The 16529-nt window shown below is 47.0% G+C and overlaps 1 long non-coding RNA gene across 1 annotated transcript in view; it reads right to left on the bottom strand.

Annotated features, from left to right (window-relative positions):
• Window positions 1-252: 252 nt before the first annotated feature.
• The window catches only part of LOC142818619 (uncharacterized), a 65986-nt gene continuing 49709 nt past the window's right edge, over window positions 253-16529 (bottom strand). The window contains exons 2-4 of the long non-coding RNA XR_012896174.2: window positions 9437-9612; window positions 852-988; window positions 253-736 (exon numbers count right to left, since the gene is read on the bottom strand). This is a non-coding gene — a long non-coding RNA (uncharacterized LOC142818619). The remainder of the gene's footprint in view (window positions 737-851; window positions 989-9436; window positions 9613-16529) is intronic.

The raw sequence follows: 16529 nt of genomic DNA, 5'->3' as shown, positions 1-16529 counted from the left end.
AGCAAAAGCCATCCTTACTGCAGGTTCCTTTGGATAATGGCCACAGCTTACGGATAAATGCAACCAATTGGTTCACTGGCTTGTTGTCAGGAGATAGGGCCCAAGGTCTGTGCATGACAGGGATTCAGCACACTTTCCAATCCCTCCTCCCACATGCTCTGTCTCACACAGACCCTCATTTCTGCCTGTACCAGGTTCTAAATCATTTAAAATAAATTCATACCCACACCTGGTACCTTGCTCCATCTTCCATCTACACGGACCTACCCCCAACACAGACTCACATTTCCAGCAACACCTGCCTGCCCCTAAAGTCTTCTCTCTTGAACAGCCTCACAATGAGATAGAAACACTGATGCCCTATAAATCCTTCCTCTAATGATACCACCTCCATCCTCCAGATGGCCTCCCACACATTGCTGCTGGCAGAGCTATGCCCAGCACCGCCACAACACTCAACTCCCCCTGAAACATGTGCTCTCCCTGCTCCCACCCCCACAGTTCCACTATCATATACTAGGTAAGAATCTCAACTCACGGCAAGTTGTCACAAGGATACAGTTTGTGTACAGTGCTCTGATGGTACAGGAGAGGCAATACAAAGTACACTCTGATAGACAGGGAGTATATGATACCAGCAACTGGCTCTTTCAGAGATGTTCTGCAATGCAAATTCAAACTCTTCTCTGCAGTTTCACCTGCTTGTCCTGGTTTCTCGGTGCATTTTCATGAAAGTCTAATGTGAAATGGAAAGATTATTTGTGAACAGTCAGCGTCGGCCTTAAATGTCGCCTCCAAGGATACGACTGGAGGACAAGTGTCATTCTGACAGTGAGAGATGGGCTCCTAACCTCATGAGTATTTGTTGTCTGTCATGGTAACCTGGTTGGTAGATGGAAGCCAGGCAATTCCAGTAGGAAGTATGCATGCTCAGTGTCCCAGGAGAGATGGCGTTTTCCAGAGCAATTGTGTGGTGAACATCTGAAAGCTGCAGAGAGAAGAGGAGTGCTAAATAATTATCTGTTTCCCCCCATTTTCCAGCACTTCTATTCATAAGGCCCAAACAATTCTAACTGGCCCCAAATCTGCATCAATGGTTTCTGATGAGACTGCTTTTATCTCCTTCCTAGACTTGACTGTACAGACTACATGCGCCGGTAACTGTTCTAGCTAAAGTTTACTGTCCAAAATTGAGCATGTTCTCAAGAAACCATTTGTAGAAGTGTGGCAGGTGGTGATAACACTATAGGCTCAACTTTCACCCATGAACACCTTCACCAGACAGCCAAACTCTGCATTCACATGCTTAGATGGATGCCTTGGTGAAAACCACCTCTTGCTTATGCTTAGGAACCCAACGGAAGATAGTAAGGACAAAGTAGTGTTTGAACATCCAGTTCAGGAGCCTGAGTTTGAAAATTGTCTTCCCCCTATGCAGATCTTAGCTCCTCTTCCACTCTTGCATTTGCCAGCCAGCAATGCTATGGCTTTCCCGACTGATGCAGCAAACCCTAGCACCATCCCCAACCTGCAGTTGGAGGAATCTGGGCAACTGGAGTGAGATGAGGGTAAAAGTGTGGATGCTTGAGGAGTGTGACAAAATGAGCATTAACACACCAGGCAGATCCCAGCTGGTGACACTACCCACCACATTTCAACAGGGGAATGTCCAGAAGTTTCATTTCTCTCCCCTGGCTCGCTCTTACCCAGCTCTTCTTCAAGAGAGCTCTACACAACCTTGAATTGCAACCAGTGATGCCGTCAGTATAATCACTGTTACGGAGTGGAATGCCTGTTGGCAAGGTGAGACAGAATCATTGCACCCTCTCCATGCTAAATGGAGACTCCATAAAGCTCCGAAATACCTCCCAGCACTAAAGATGCATTTTAACAGCTGAATTAAAGGGAAGAATGGAATTAGTTAACGTGTTAATGCTTCTTGTGTAGCAGAGGAGCTTTTGACATTGGCAATTGGCAAACACTATCAAAGGCAAACAGGGAAAGACTTGTTACCAGTGTAAAGGCTTAACACGCCTGCAGGATGGGGAGCGGGAGGAAGGGGAATAGCAGAGACACTGGCCTCACGCAGGCTGAGGGGAGGACTGTGTGCAAGCCTAGATGGCAGGGATAGTAGTGTGGTGTGCTGGGGTGGAATGGGGCTCATGGCAGGTGTTGGGATGGACCAAGGCAGGAGATGGGCTGTGTTAGGCTGGGTCCAGAGGGCAGTGGTGATGGGAGGGTCTGGAGGTCCCTGCAGGGTACTAGGGTAAGACATGATCTGGAGGCTGGGGAGATACTTCTCTCAGAAGGGAGGCTCCTTCACGGGAGGTTTTCAAAAGGAGGCTAGGGAGATACCTGTCTCAGATGGTTTAGACACAATACATCTCACACCTTGGTAGGGGGTCAGACTGGATGCCCCTTGCAGTCCCTCCTAACCCTATGAATGTGTGATTGCAGCATTTGCAATGAGATTCTCAGTTAGCTTCCATGTCCGGCCCCTTCCCCCTTCCCGTGTGGTAGAGGGTGACATTAATGTTGCTATGTGGATTGGAAATCTGGCAAGAGCCACCTTTGTATCACCGGGCAAGCCCACCAAGATGTTTATCAGCATCTATCCTACATGCCTTCCTCGCTCAGCACCTAGGACTTGCATTATCTTCAGGGAGGTCAATGCAGCTTTTGAGAATAAATGCTGCATACAGGAGAGGAAAAATCAGTATTTTTTTAAAGAAAATACGTTTGGCTTATTTTATAGCTACAACGCATCCTGCCCTTACTTAGAGGTCTGTGAACTATTCCCCTAGGCCTCTGAGCCCACCCCAAATCGGAGCACCCCAAGTTCTTATTGTACATGTGAACCATCAGCTCAGGGTTACAAATGTGCCACACACCTGAGCTAATGCTATTGTCACAGTGCTGTAGAAGCTGGAGCTGGATAGATCTTCGGGATCACTGGCTCCCTCTCCTTGCCTCTGTGGGATTGTTTCCTGGGATACATTTTCTAGTATCTTGACCAGTCTAGGTTTAAAAACCTCAAACAAAAGGTCTCGTAGCATTGCTTCTCTGGGGTAACTATTCCAATAATGCTGAGTTGCTAGAACTACTAGGTTCTTAACTCCAGACCCTGGGGTTCCATGTTTGGCTACCCTTGCTTGGCTCATTGTATGTAGGTAAGTCACAACTTTGTGGGCTCACTTTACTCATATACAGTATGCTATAATATTGATATATAACTGCATGAATTCACATTAGTAAAATGCTTAGAGATCCTTGGACAAAAGGGTCCAATATAAACACAATATATAATAAGAATAGAAATTCTTTGTATTTTCATCTTCTGAAGCCCTTCCTAAACACTAAGGTCATGTCTACACTAGGAAATTATTTTGAAATAACTATTTTCAAATAGCATGTCCATACTATAGGGAAGCCTCACAATTAGTCTGGGCAGGCTCCCCTAATGTGGACGTGATACCTCAACTTAGAGCCCCAGGAAACACTGGAGTAGTTACTCTGAATGACTCTGGGGAGTAGTTATTTTGAAATCACTTCTGCGATTTCAAAAGAATTATTTTGAAATAAGCATTATTCGTCGAGGAAAGCAAGAGCAATTATTTCAAAATAACTGGCTTGGTAGTGTGGACACTCTGCTTGTTATTTCGAAATAAGGAGAGTTATTTTGAAATAACTCTCTAGTGTAGGCCAGGGCTCTCTGATGATTCCTCAGCACTCTGTAAATCACTACTCCTAGTATTTTTATTATTATTATTAGTCCCATTCACAGATGGGGAAAATGGAGGCACCAAATGTTTAAATGATTTGCACAAAGCTACAAAGGGAATTGAGTAAAAGCTTAGAATTAATGAGCTGTTTCCCTATTCTGAGTTCAAAGCAACACCTTTCCAAGAATAATTATTATACTCAGTTCAATAAATACATGAGCTGCTTGTCAACAGATGTAGGGAGGGTGAAAGGACAAGGAAAAGCTGCACAACTAAAATGGTATTTCTTTGAGATAGGGAAAAAACAAGCCAGCTGATGCACCTTGGCCATGGGAACTGTTATTCCTCTACATATGCAAACTCTTCAGACCTAGCAATCTCTTGGGTGCACTGAACAGTTATAGATTGCTGATTATAAAAGCAGTAAATGAAAGGACACCTTTGAGTGAGTGTTCCTGAATTAAACTGTCTCTGGGTTTGTCTCCATACAAAATAAAGTAGCACAATACCAACTAAGGCATACAGCTAATAAAACATAGCAGAGATGCCAACTCCTGGAAGATAAGCCCCAATGGGGTCTTTAGACTTGATTTTCAAAGCATCTGAAAGCTAAGAGCCATATGGAAAAAATGCACGTACAATGACACATTCCATTTTCATGGCTGATTACCACAATTGTGCATGCAGGGTGGATATTAGTATTTGCAAATAAACCATTGGACATCCAATGACAATTTGTGCACACAGTTCTGGAAATTTCCCCGTGCATTGGGTGTGCAATTGCAGGTAGAGTTTTGCCACAACCTTGAATTTATGATGCTTTGATGTTGGGGGGGGGGGGGAAGCAGGCCCTTTGAGTCTGCAAAGCAGGAGACGGTGACAGCAGTAAACAACATGAGCAAAGTACAGCTCATAATTGGAGATAGGCCCACACCAGAAATTCACACGGGAATCCAAATTTCCAACACTCAAAATTTTGCATTAAGGGGCTTGGTTCAGGCCTCGCTCTTATTCTAATATTGACTAGAGAAACAGTCTAATCATTAGTATACTCAGAAAAGTCAGTAGGAAACTTGGACTGACCTTTATTCACAAAACAGGTCATTTCCCGCCTTTGGCCTTCCCTCAGGCAGCATAGAGTGGAACATGAATCTTTTAATTGTACAGGTTAAATCTCTCTAATCTGGTACACTTGGGACCTGACTAGTGCCAGACCAGAGAATTTGCCAGACCACGGGAGGTCAATATTGTCTAGCAGCGTCACCAACACTTCCACTGCTTACTGGGCTCTTCAAAGACATTTACGGGTAAATCAGAGCTAAATAACAGCATACATCCCTGAGGGGCTCTAAATCGAGATAGCACGTCTATATTAGGGAAGCCTGCCTCGGACTAGTTTTGAGGCTTCCCTGCAGTGTAGATATGCTATTTTGAAATAAGATATTTTGGCAAAACTATTCCGGAATACCTTATTTCAAATAAGCATGCAGTGTAGACATATCGGCTGTGTCTACACTGGGCCCTTCTTTGGAATAGCCATGCTAATTTAGAACTTTGGAATAGGGAAATGCGCGGGGGATTTAAATATCCCCCGCCGGATTTAAATAAACATGGCCGCCGCTTTTTTTCCGGCTTGGGGAAAAGCTTATTCTTATTCAAGTAGGAATAAGAGATCCTCCGGAATAGGGCTTTATTCCGGAGGATCTCGCCAGTCTGGACGCTCTTTTCCAGCTTTTCCCCAAGCCGGAAAAAAGCGGCGGCCATGTTTATTTAAATCCGGCGGGGGATATTTAAATCCCCCGTGCATTTCCGTATTTCAAAGTTCTAAATTAGCATGGCTATTCCGAAGAAGGGGCCAGTGTAGACGTAGCCATCCTGAGAGCCAGGCCTGGTGGCTGTAAACAAACTTTATAGGACCATGGGAAACTTGGCCACACCCACGATATGTGGACATCAAGCTAACTAAAATCATGCCAGACCGCGAATGATGCCGGACCAGAGAGTGCCAGGATCGAGAGGTTCAACCTGTACTGAAACCAATCTGACTGCAGCTTTTAAATAAGAGTCCAGGGCGCAACACTGACACAAAAACAAAGCAGTAGGCTTCTGAATGTGTCGCTTTGGTCATTTTCTTTTCATTGATGTGGTGTTCAAAAGAGTGCAGAACAATGTGGTGCAAAGTGCTGCTGTCAAGAGCAAATACCTCGAGCTAATTCCAATAAAAGAGAGTTGACACAGACTCATTTGGCATTGTTGAGAAAATTGGCTACATCTGCTGAGTTCATATAATGCTATAGCACCACAGTAAACCCGCAAGAGCAACAAACCAACTGAACAAAAGCAGTGGCTTCTCTGCTTAGACCAGTAAATTGGTCATTAGAAGTGGAGTCACTGTAGCTCATGCAGTTGGCATTGGGTGCACCTTCATCTGCCATTGCAGTCAGACACTTGCAGATTACTGTGCAGATCTTGGAGGAATTCTCTCTCCTCAGTTCCGACACCTGATCCACCTGCCCAAATTAGGACAGGTGGGTAGAACAGCCATGGGAAGAGAAAAAAGGGAAGTGAGAAATCACTCAGAAACAATTGCTCTTGGTAAATAAGAACCAGGACTTGCTGAGGATGGCTAAGCTCATTTCAGAAATGGTCTTCCACTTACATAGGAAACTGGGACAAGAATCACCGAGAGGGCAATATAATCATCATGCTACAAAGCAGTTGTTTTCTACCCTTGATCTGCATGAGCTTCTCTTATAATTGGGACTCCCACAGCATGCCAAGTGCAGTATAGGCGGAAGGGCCAGACCTGTGGGACATTGGGAAGCACTGATTTGTATTGTCTAATCTATCCATCCAAGATATTTAGAGGACTGTAAGCACTTGGTAAACTTGGCAAGATGTGGGTTAAAGGCGGCTTTCCATACAGTCAAATTTGTTTCTGAAACCTTGGTGACTATATGCCGCTGGAACCAGAGTGACAATTAGTAAATGAGGTTCCTTCAGCCAAACCAGTAAAATTGACCTTCAAGCCAAGAACAGACTCTTGTTAATTCACAGTCTGTGCTCTCTCGGTACGGTCTAACCTACACAAAGCTGCGACTGCTGTCATAGTTACTAGCCTCCTGGGAATCCACACCCTTTTCTCTGTGCCACAACTTATTTACTTCATCAAATCACGGTGAGCAACCATCTTTAAGATACATCAGCGTCCTGACTAGAAGCATATCAGCCTATTGGCAGGGGTCCATACACAAGAGAAATGCCCGGGACACTTGCAGTCTGGAAGGATAGGTGGTTCATGCCAGAGATTGCCTATGATGGGGCAGGGAGGTTCCACACTCACAATGTGAGTTTGGAAAAAAGAAGATTAAGGGGGCACATGATAGCGGTTTTCAAATATCTAAAAGGGTGTCACAAGGAGGAAGGAGAAAATTTGTTCCTCTTGGTTTCTGAGGACAGGACAAGGAGTAATGGGCTTAAAGTGCAGCAGGGGAGGTTTAGATTGGACATTAGGAAAAAATTCCTAACTGTCAGGGTGGTCAAATATTGGAATAAATTGCCAAGGGAGGTGGTGGAATCTCCCTCTCTGGAGATATTTAAGAACAGGTTAGATAGACATCTGTCAGGGATGGTGTAGGTGGAGCTTGGTCCTGCCTTGAGGGCGGGGGGCTGGACTCGATGACCTCTTGAGGTCCCTTCCAGTCCTATTATTCTATGATTCTATGAGAGGGTTAATAAGAGGACATGGACCAAGCTGGCCTTGCCCACTAACCTGCAGCAAAGGTCAGCCTGGAGAGGTTAGTTAAAAGGAGAAGACCTAGCCCAGGACTGACCAGGGAGAGATTAAAGCTCTGCTTCTCTTGATGGGAAGGAAGCTTGGTTGCAGCCCAGAGGCTGAGCTCGCTTGCTGGCAGGATGACACTCCTCCATTCCCCCACCCCATTAGCAGGGACAACCATATCTCGGAGGATGTTCAGACTGTTCAGAATCAAGCCCTGGATAGAAAGGCTGGATCCCACCAAAGGGTGGTCAGGTGACTCTGCTTTGAATTGTGAGGGTTTTGTTCCTCATTTCTTTTGGACTTGAACTCCTGTAAGGGAAAAGACAGAACTGTGTGTTGGCTAGAAGCTAAAGCACCACTGCGTCAGACCTCACAGAGACAGTGACTGACCAGCAGAGACCCACAGCTGGGAGAGTCATGCCCTGAGGGACTGCAAGAGGGTGCCACAGAGGCAATAAGCTCGCAGTGCCTGAAGGGCATATTCCATCTCAAACACATTTCAAACACACCCAGCAAAGAATCCAGCACCTTTCCCTCTGGGGCATGGCTGGTGTCAGATCTTGCAGAAGAAAACCGACCAGGTTATGGATCCCAGTTTATTATCCAGTCGAGAAGCCAATGACCGAATGGCCCATAGAGGCCTTAAAAGTAGTCCCTTCGGGTAAGGTTTGAGACACGTAGCAGGCCATTATGGGGAACACTTGTGTACCTGCTCTGGTGATAAATGAAATACTTCAATTTCTAGGAATGCTAGTCTAACAACCTTCAGTTGCACGGCAATTCTCCTATAGAACTACAGGCTTGATCCTCCATGCTCAGCAGTGTCAAGCCAGAAGTAATTCCACTGAAGGCAACAGAAGTATATTAATGTAGGAAGTTAACCAGTCCCCATGAGTCACTACTGCCAGATGGAGAGTATGTAATTGGCTCATGGTGAGGAAAAGGAGGAAGGTGAGAGGTAACCAAGTCAATTTTAATTCATAGTCTGAAAGACCGCTAAAGTGATCCAGTTTTGGCATGGCTGCCAATAAAGGATCAAGTTCGCCAATCATGCAGGGGAATCTCTTTGGAATCAAATTAAATGCTCTTAATTTAATTCTCCCAGAGGAAGAAACAAAGGCTTTATGATCAGCTGTCAAATGGTCTGCAGCTAAAACACCAACAAAGTATGACAGAAGCAAGATATAAAAAGCCTCTCAGGTTTCCTTTTATTGACTGGAAATTCTGTATTTCATGTCCTATTTATCTTTCAAACTAGCCAGCTACAAGCCGTATAGTAAGGGAATTGAATATGATCATGGGCAGAAAGCATCTACCCATTACGTGAGTGCCAGTCACAGATACCTGAAAAGACCCATTGCTCACACAAAATGGAATTTAACAAAACAAAATATCCTAATGTCAGACCTCCTAACCCACTCAAGGAGAGGTGAGCAAGATTCCGATTTCAGCATTGCTAAATGAATTATCTTTCTATAATCCAGCATTTAGGGCACATGGCGTCAGACCTCTGATTTATAATCACATACTTGAGGATCACAGGCTATGAAAATTATTGCTGTGTTGGCAAGACTAAATTATGCAAAGCAATGAGTTATCTGGAAGCCCACAACACGCACACACCTCAGTGATCTATCGCTCTCAGTGCAGATGTTCTGCTGCAAAGGCATTTTAATTAATACATCGAAAATACATTTCCTGGCTTGTCTGAGATGGAGATGAGCAGGGAAGTGACGCTGGGGGGGGGGGGGGGGGAATGTCCCTCCAACAAAAATCAAGGGGAAATGTAATGACTCACAACTGGTCTGAACCAAGTGGGAGAGCATCATGTCCTGGTACTGCGCTTGCACTGAGCTATGTGTGGCAATTAGAATTCTGGAAGGTGGTGAGTGAAAATGGTTCAGCTTTTCCATGATGGTGGCCAAGGACTTACATTTTACTCATTCCACTCTCCGATCCTCTAGCTAGCCTCGCCAAGCTCTTGTGCCCCTGCCTCGGACACGTGCATGTGTGCGCGGTAAAGATGGGCTCAAAGGTTCTCTCAGGGGCTAAACGTCCTCAATGTCAGAGATGTTTAGATCCAGGGGCTTGGTTCTGGCCCACCTTGGTCTGTGGAAAAACAAGGGGAAAGATCCTTAGCTGTTGCACAATGTTACAGCTCCATTCCAAGGCCGGCCCACAACATCTTGGCACCTGAGGCAGGGAACTCAAATGACGCCCCCTCTCTGGAGCAGAGAGAATACATATGCATCAGCAGCAGATACAATTTTCTACACTCTGGGTCCTAGTGCCCCCATCTCCCCACCCCACAGTCTGGCACCTGAGGCAGCTGCCTCAAATCGCCTCATGGTAAGGCCATCCCTACTCCATTGCAATCCAGTTTGTCCCAATACATTTTCAATGCACTCACATTCCCTCCAAGGGATAGCTTCCTGCCCCAACAAGCAGAAACTAAAACATCAATCCTGAAGATTTATTCTGGAAGTTACAATTCAGTGGAAAGATAGAGCAAAAAGGCTGTCTGCTTGGATGACAGCTGGATAAAACATTTCCCCCCTTTTCTTCTGAGAAAGTTAATGTAAAGAAAACAATCTTTAGGCCTCAAAGCAGACTAGAAGGAATAGGACATTCAGCTTAATTAAGAGAAGGATTTCTCCCCTACCAAATAGCTGAAACTGCTGCTTGCATGAGGAGAGTCTCCCATATGGACCAAATCAAAGACTGTAGAGGCAGTAATTAATAAAAATGGGTAATGATCGACCATCTGTCCGCAGTGTTTGTTCTCTAGAGCAGGGCCAGCTTTGAGTCCTCATTAGGTATTCATCCTCTGAGCTGCTACAGATGTTAGAGGTGGCATATCCCATTGGATCACAAAGCAAAGGAGGAAATTACCCCTTCAGAAGGTAGTTTAATGGACCTACAGAAGGTGGGGGGTTGAGGAGGGTCATACACCAAAATACCGGTGTTAATTGAGGTTCACTGTATAAATGTTCAGGTCAGTTTAATCAGTTATGTGGAAAGGGCAGGATGGAGAGAGGAGGGGAAGGAAGACTGGAGAGACAAAGGGAAGGCATGAGAGAGAAAAGATACAAGCCTGACAAAGGACAGACTCCCACCACATTACAAGGGGCTCCAGATGACTGACTCAAGGCCAGATTGCACTTTCATAACCTGTTTACATGGGAGTAACTGAAGTCACTGCCTTGGCTATGGATGTGAGTGTGCAGAGAATGAGGCCCACAGAGGCAGATATTTCCCTCACCTCACTGAGTCATTCCAGAGTAGACTGGTAGGAGGAATGTGCCTGTCTTTACCTCTTCAGAGGAGCAGGAGCAGGGTCACATTTTCATTTTCATTTTTTAAACCCGAAGGAAATGAGCTGTGGGAAGGAAAAACTCTGCCTGGGCCTTTTAATCCAAAGCACCTTCTTTACTTAAGAGCTAGAAGGTTGTGCCATTTCTCTGGCACCTCAGCTACAGAGAACAGCCTTGGATATGGGTTTGCCTGTCTGTTGCAGATATTTGTAGTGCAAGCTCTCTCTGCACGAGGCACCAAGACATGACAGAAATGAGGCTGTGTTAAGTGTGTCCCTAAAGGCTGCGGTCCCTCATCACACCTACTTTCCACCGTTCGTACTCAGAATGTTGCTTAGCCCCTTCCATCTCCCCACGCAAGTGGAATTTGGCTTCATTCTTAGCAGATAATTATTACAGAAGAAACACCACAACGGTAATTTGTCCCAGTTTTGCATGACTGTGGAATGTGGATTTCTTGTTAAACACACACACACACACACACACACACACACGAAGGCCACACTCACACACACACACACACGAAGCCCCCCCCACACACACACACAGGCCACACACACACACACACACACACACACGAAGGCCACACACACACACACACACACACACACACACACAGGCTACGTCTACACTGGCAGCTTCTTGCACAACAACTGTTTTGCGGAAGAGTTCTTGCGCAAAGTCTTCCACAAGAGCGCGTCTACACTGGCATGTGCTTTTGCGCAAGAGCGTCTATGGCAATGTGGACGCTCTCTTGCGCAAGAAAGCTCTGATAGCCATTTTAGCCATAGGGGTTTCTTGCACAAGAAATTCATGTTGCCTGTCTACACTGCCCTCTTGCAATAAGAGCTCTTGTGCAAGAGGGCTTATTCCTCATGGGGAGAGGAATAACTCTTCTGGAAGAAGCCCTGTTTTCCGATGCTAGACTGTAAATTTACTTGCGCAAGAACACATGTGCAGTGTAGACACCCGGCAAGTTTTTGCGCAAGAACAGCTGTTCTTGTGCAAGAAGCCGCCAGTGTAGACACAGCCAATAAAGTACACACACACACACACACACACACACACACACACACACACACACACAGTCCCACACTCTGTACTGAAGCTGTAAACAGGGTTACAGTGACTTGATAAAGCAGTGTGGAGGCTCTAGTAATGGACCACCCTGGGGTGTTGCAGGCCAGGACTGAAACACACAGGCAGAGCTAGTCGGACTAGAGCAACCTGCTGCTTCAGGTCAGGATTGAGTAACACTCTATGCTATGTCTACACTCGCGATGTCTTGCGCGAGTAATATGCAAATGAGGCTAAGCGTGGAATATCGCCAAGCCTCATTTGCATACCTAATGAGCCACCATTTTTTTCAGAAGAGGCTCTTGCGCAAGAAGGAGTGTCTGAACTGCCCCTTCTTGTGCAAGAAAAACCCTCTTGTGCAATGCCTTTCTTCCTGAAAAGTAATAGATGTAGCAGCATTGCGCAAGAGGGTTTTTCTTGCGCAAGAAAAGGCAGTGTAGACGCTCCTTCTTGCGCAAGAGCCTCTTCTGAAAAAAATGGTGGCTCATTAGGTATGCAAATGAGGCTCGGCGATATTCCACGCTTAGCCTCATTTGCATATTCCTCGCGCAAGAAGCCGCGAGTGTAGACATAGCCTGAGTAGAGGTAATCTGGAAAGATCAAACAGGGGAGAGAAGCTGAAAAATAGGACTCAGGGCCTTGTGCGGATTAGTCAGGCACTGGCCTCTAGCACACCAACACTGGCAATCTGCCCCTGGCCAGGGGCACTAACAGTGCCTCGAGACATCAAAAGGAAACGGGAAACCTTTCCGATGAGGTAGCAAGAGAGCAGGCTCCCTCTACTGGCACATTCTGGAGAACATCGGGCAGATTGGACGAAGAGATGGGTGGGATTTCCAACAGAAAAGTAATCAATGGTAGAGGGGAAGAAAAGCACCTCTCCACTGAACTAACAGCACTCTCAGGCGGCCTTGCTCACTGGTCCAGAAATAGGGCTATGCTAGGTGGTTGCCAATTCAAACCACGCCTCATTCTCTCTTATTCATTTCCAGTCTCCAGCCCTCCAACTGGAAGCAAAAATGATAATGAGAAAAGCTTTATTTGCCCCGTATTTCCAGCCAGGTGCTTCAAACTCAGTTATCTGAAGCCTCCTGAGATCTCCCACTCATGAGAATCCCCGCAGTTTTGTAGACACCAAGCCCAAGTCTGGGGGCCTTCGGAAGTATGACCTTTCTTTACACTCCAAACCAAGCTTTCCACCGCTGGCAGGACAGCCCAGTTTTCTCATCTCCCACCCACTCAGCAGACCCGTGGGCTTAGCAAGCCCAATATTGTCTCCTGCACAGAATGATTTCCTGCCGTCTCACATGGTGACCCCAATTCCCAACCCAGAATGAACTTCCAGGGCCCTGACCAGAGGGCACTGGCCAATGCTTGGACAGGCTCCATTTAACACAGGAATAAGGCAGGGGGGAAATACCAGCTGGTGATCCTGATCTTGGGGCAGTTGTTCAAAAAGCAGTAGTGTCACTGGGGCTGTTTCCATTCTGATTATTCAGACGCTGGTGACTCAGATTTCTTCCACAAAGCATTTACTCTAAAATGTTTGAATTATATTGTCCGGCAGCAGTTACCATGACAAGTACTTCCTGCTTAGAGGCAGTGGGTGGATAGGGCCCTGAAGTGTCCTTCAGAGCCACTTGGTATATGGAGGAGGCTGGGGAACGTTGTGGCGTGTGATTCACTGCTAGCTGGTATCTACAGGGAGGTGGTGGGTGTCAGCCTCCGTGTCTGGCTGTGGCTGGCATTTGCTCATTGGGGAGGATGTTATGAAAAGGGAGTCCGTTTGGGAGGCATTGCATAAGTACAAGGTGCTGCACCTACACTGCCACCAGGAGCTAAACTGAGCTGGTGCAATTAGGTGCCCAAAACCCAGCCGAGTGAGAAGCAATTCTGTAGCATAATTGTTACTCACACGATCCCCAGAATGAGAGAAGAGCACAGTGAGCTACAGGTCTAGCGAGCAACCTTGACAAGGGCTCAGAAGCTTCCACGGTGCGGGCTCTCTCATTATAGGAAGCTGAGCCTATGATGTGGCAGAAACAGGTCAGAGGCTGAGTGATCACAGAGAATGGCACTTTAGCCAGACCTCTGGTTTGACAGATATCATCAAGTATCGCATTGTCCCACTTCCGGCCTTTCATTGCGGACTTCTGGCCATGGCAGCAGCTTGCTAGGTGTATCCAGTAGCATGACATTTGGCTGAGGACACAACATTTCAGGAGTTAGAGGGTCTGAGAGAAGAAAGTGAAAATCCAGACCTTTAGTTCATCCTGGGGATGATGTCATGCCCGCAGAGAAAAGTCACGCTCCAAGAAGAGTGCGATAAGATGAAATGAGACAAGCTGCCACCACACCCACAAGTCTGCAGGGGAAAAGTCCTTGACAAGGTGATATGTACCCAGGTATCCCTGGAGAATGCATTACAACTCAATGCCTTTAATAAAAAATAATTACAAAATGCTTTACAGGAGGCTTTCACACAGTCCAGACAAACCTAACCAGCCACTGTGCCATCTTTAAACAGGATTTATATTAGCACCTGGATATATAGGTGGGGAGAGGGAAGAGATATATGTGGGATTAACCTAACTAGCCAAGGTACCATTTTCAAATTTTAACAGAATTGCTGGAGAGGTCCTGCTGGTCCCAGGACAGTCCTGCTTCTCACAGGAAATTTTCCTGTCCTTGTGTAAGCCAGCCACTTGAGTCCTTGGTCCCTGACCTGTGCTCAGGCCTGTAAGTACCGGTCTAGTGGCTGCGTCCAAACTGGGGACCCTGAGAATAAGGCAGGCAGCAATACCAACACTGTCCCACAGTCAATAAGCCCCAGGCCTGGTTCAGGGTGGGCAGCAAAGCAAAGCAGTCCCACAGTGAGCAAGGCCCTGGCCCTGGTTCAGGGCAGAGCAGCAAACCAAAGCAGTTCCAAAGTTAGTAAGACCCAGGCCCTGGCTCGCGGTGGGGCAGCAAACAAACACAGATCCAAAGTTAATACGGCCCAGGCCCTGGTTCAGGGTGGGGTAGCAAACAAATGCAGTTCCCCAGGTACGAGTTGGGAGGAGGAGACTGCCACCCCGTATATGGGGCGGCAGGGGCGACGTGGGGATCCTAGCCCAGGCCCCTAGCAGTGGAGTCAGCAGGGATCCGGACCGCAACACACTGACACACTCTAGAATGTTATGAGATCAGCCTGCCAGTTGTTGGCTTCCCCGGGCCACTGCCTAACTCCCTCAACATCTACATGGCTCCACACTGGCTGCTGGTTCTCGAGGTCATGGTAGTCTGAACCCTTGGGCAGGGTACAGAAGGTCTCCTCTACGGAGCAAGGGCCTGGTGGTCCAGGCCAGACTGCAGCTCCTCCAAGGTCCTTAGGGCCCTCCTCTGCTTCCTCTGGTGGCTGAGAGCCTAGTGAGCTCCTGGGTGGGGCTTTTATCCTCCCTGTCCCGCCCCTTGGCTTCTGGGGAGTTAAAGGGGCAGGACACGGCTCGGCCAACATGGGCTCACAGAGGGGTTCTTCCCCCTCGGGGTCAATGAGCGGCCACCCCTGATCACTACACCTTGGCAGCAGCATGAGAGCCCCTCTGTTACTTTTAATAAGAGAGTAGAGTGATGTTATCTGTTTACAGAGCATCTTTCAAATCAAAGGATTCCAAAAATGACTTACAACCACTTCCTGACAGAATCATGGAGATGCTGCCTCCTCTGAGAGACCTGGGGGTGGCCAGTAACCAGCAAATGCCACACTTCATTATAGAATCATAGAACCAGAGGACCAGGGCTGGATTAAGACCTTTAGAGGCCCTAAGCACTGAACAGATTATGTGCCCCCCATATGTAATTCAAAAGACAAACAATGCTATACTGTAAAATCTCTTTTTTTTTTTTTTCTTTTTTTCTTTTTTTTTTTGGTGCCCCTGCTTTGCTGGTGCCCTAAGCACATGCTTAGTCTGCCTATTGGGTAATCCAGCCCTGCATAGGACTGAAAGGTTATCAAGTCCCGTTCTCGGCACTCATGGCAGGACCAAGCCCCAACTCTAGGTCTTTATCCTGGAGGAAGGGAAAGTTTGATGAGAGAAACAAGTTCCTGCAGAAAGTGCCCTCGGATCTGACATGTCCCCCTGTCAAGGGGCAACAGGTCCTCAGAGGCCCCTCAAACTTATTCTCTCTGATTGAGTGACCTAACAGCCACTGGGTCTATTTACAGAATGGCCCAACGGCCTCAGGGTATTATAGTCTAGTAATCTCAGTCAAGTTGCATGCCCCTGTATGCAGGTATCATGGCCCAGCAGTCTCGGTCAATATGCAAGTCCCTCCATTCAGGGTATTATGGCTCAGTGGCCTCAGTCAATATGCAAGTCCCTCCGTTCAGGGTATTACAGCCCAGTGGCTTCAGACATTATGCACCGGAAAAGCTCCCTTGTGTGGAGGTATCTAGGGAGAGGATAAGGGGACCTAGGCTTCCCTCTGCACTGGGTTCCAGCCCAGGGCCCTGCTGGCTGTGGCATGGTCCATTGCTCGCTTAATGGGGAATCCTGCCACAACACGCTGAGAGCTCGGGGAGCAAATCCCTGCCCTGGACTACTTCCTACCAGAACTTGTAAGAAGTCCTCTCTGTCCTCACGTGCCAGGCTTGCG

The sequence above is a fragment of the Pelodiscus sinensis genome, chromosome 15 (genome assembly GCF_052426305.1).
Source record: "Pelodiscus sinensis isolate ZL-2025 chromosome 15, ASM5242630v1, whole genome shotgun sequence".
In the NCBI taxonomy this organism is placed as follows: domain Eukaryota; kingdom Metazoa; phylum Chordata; order Testudines; family Trionychidae; genus Pelodiscus; species Pelodiscus sinensis.
Note: the sequence above shows the minus strand (reverse complement) of the source record. Positions and strands in the feature narration are given on the sequence as shown.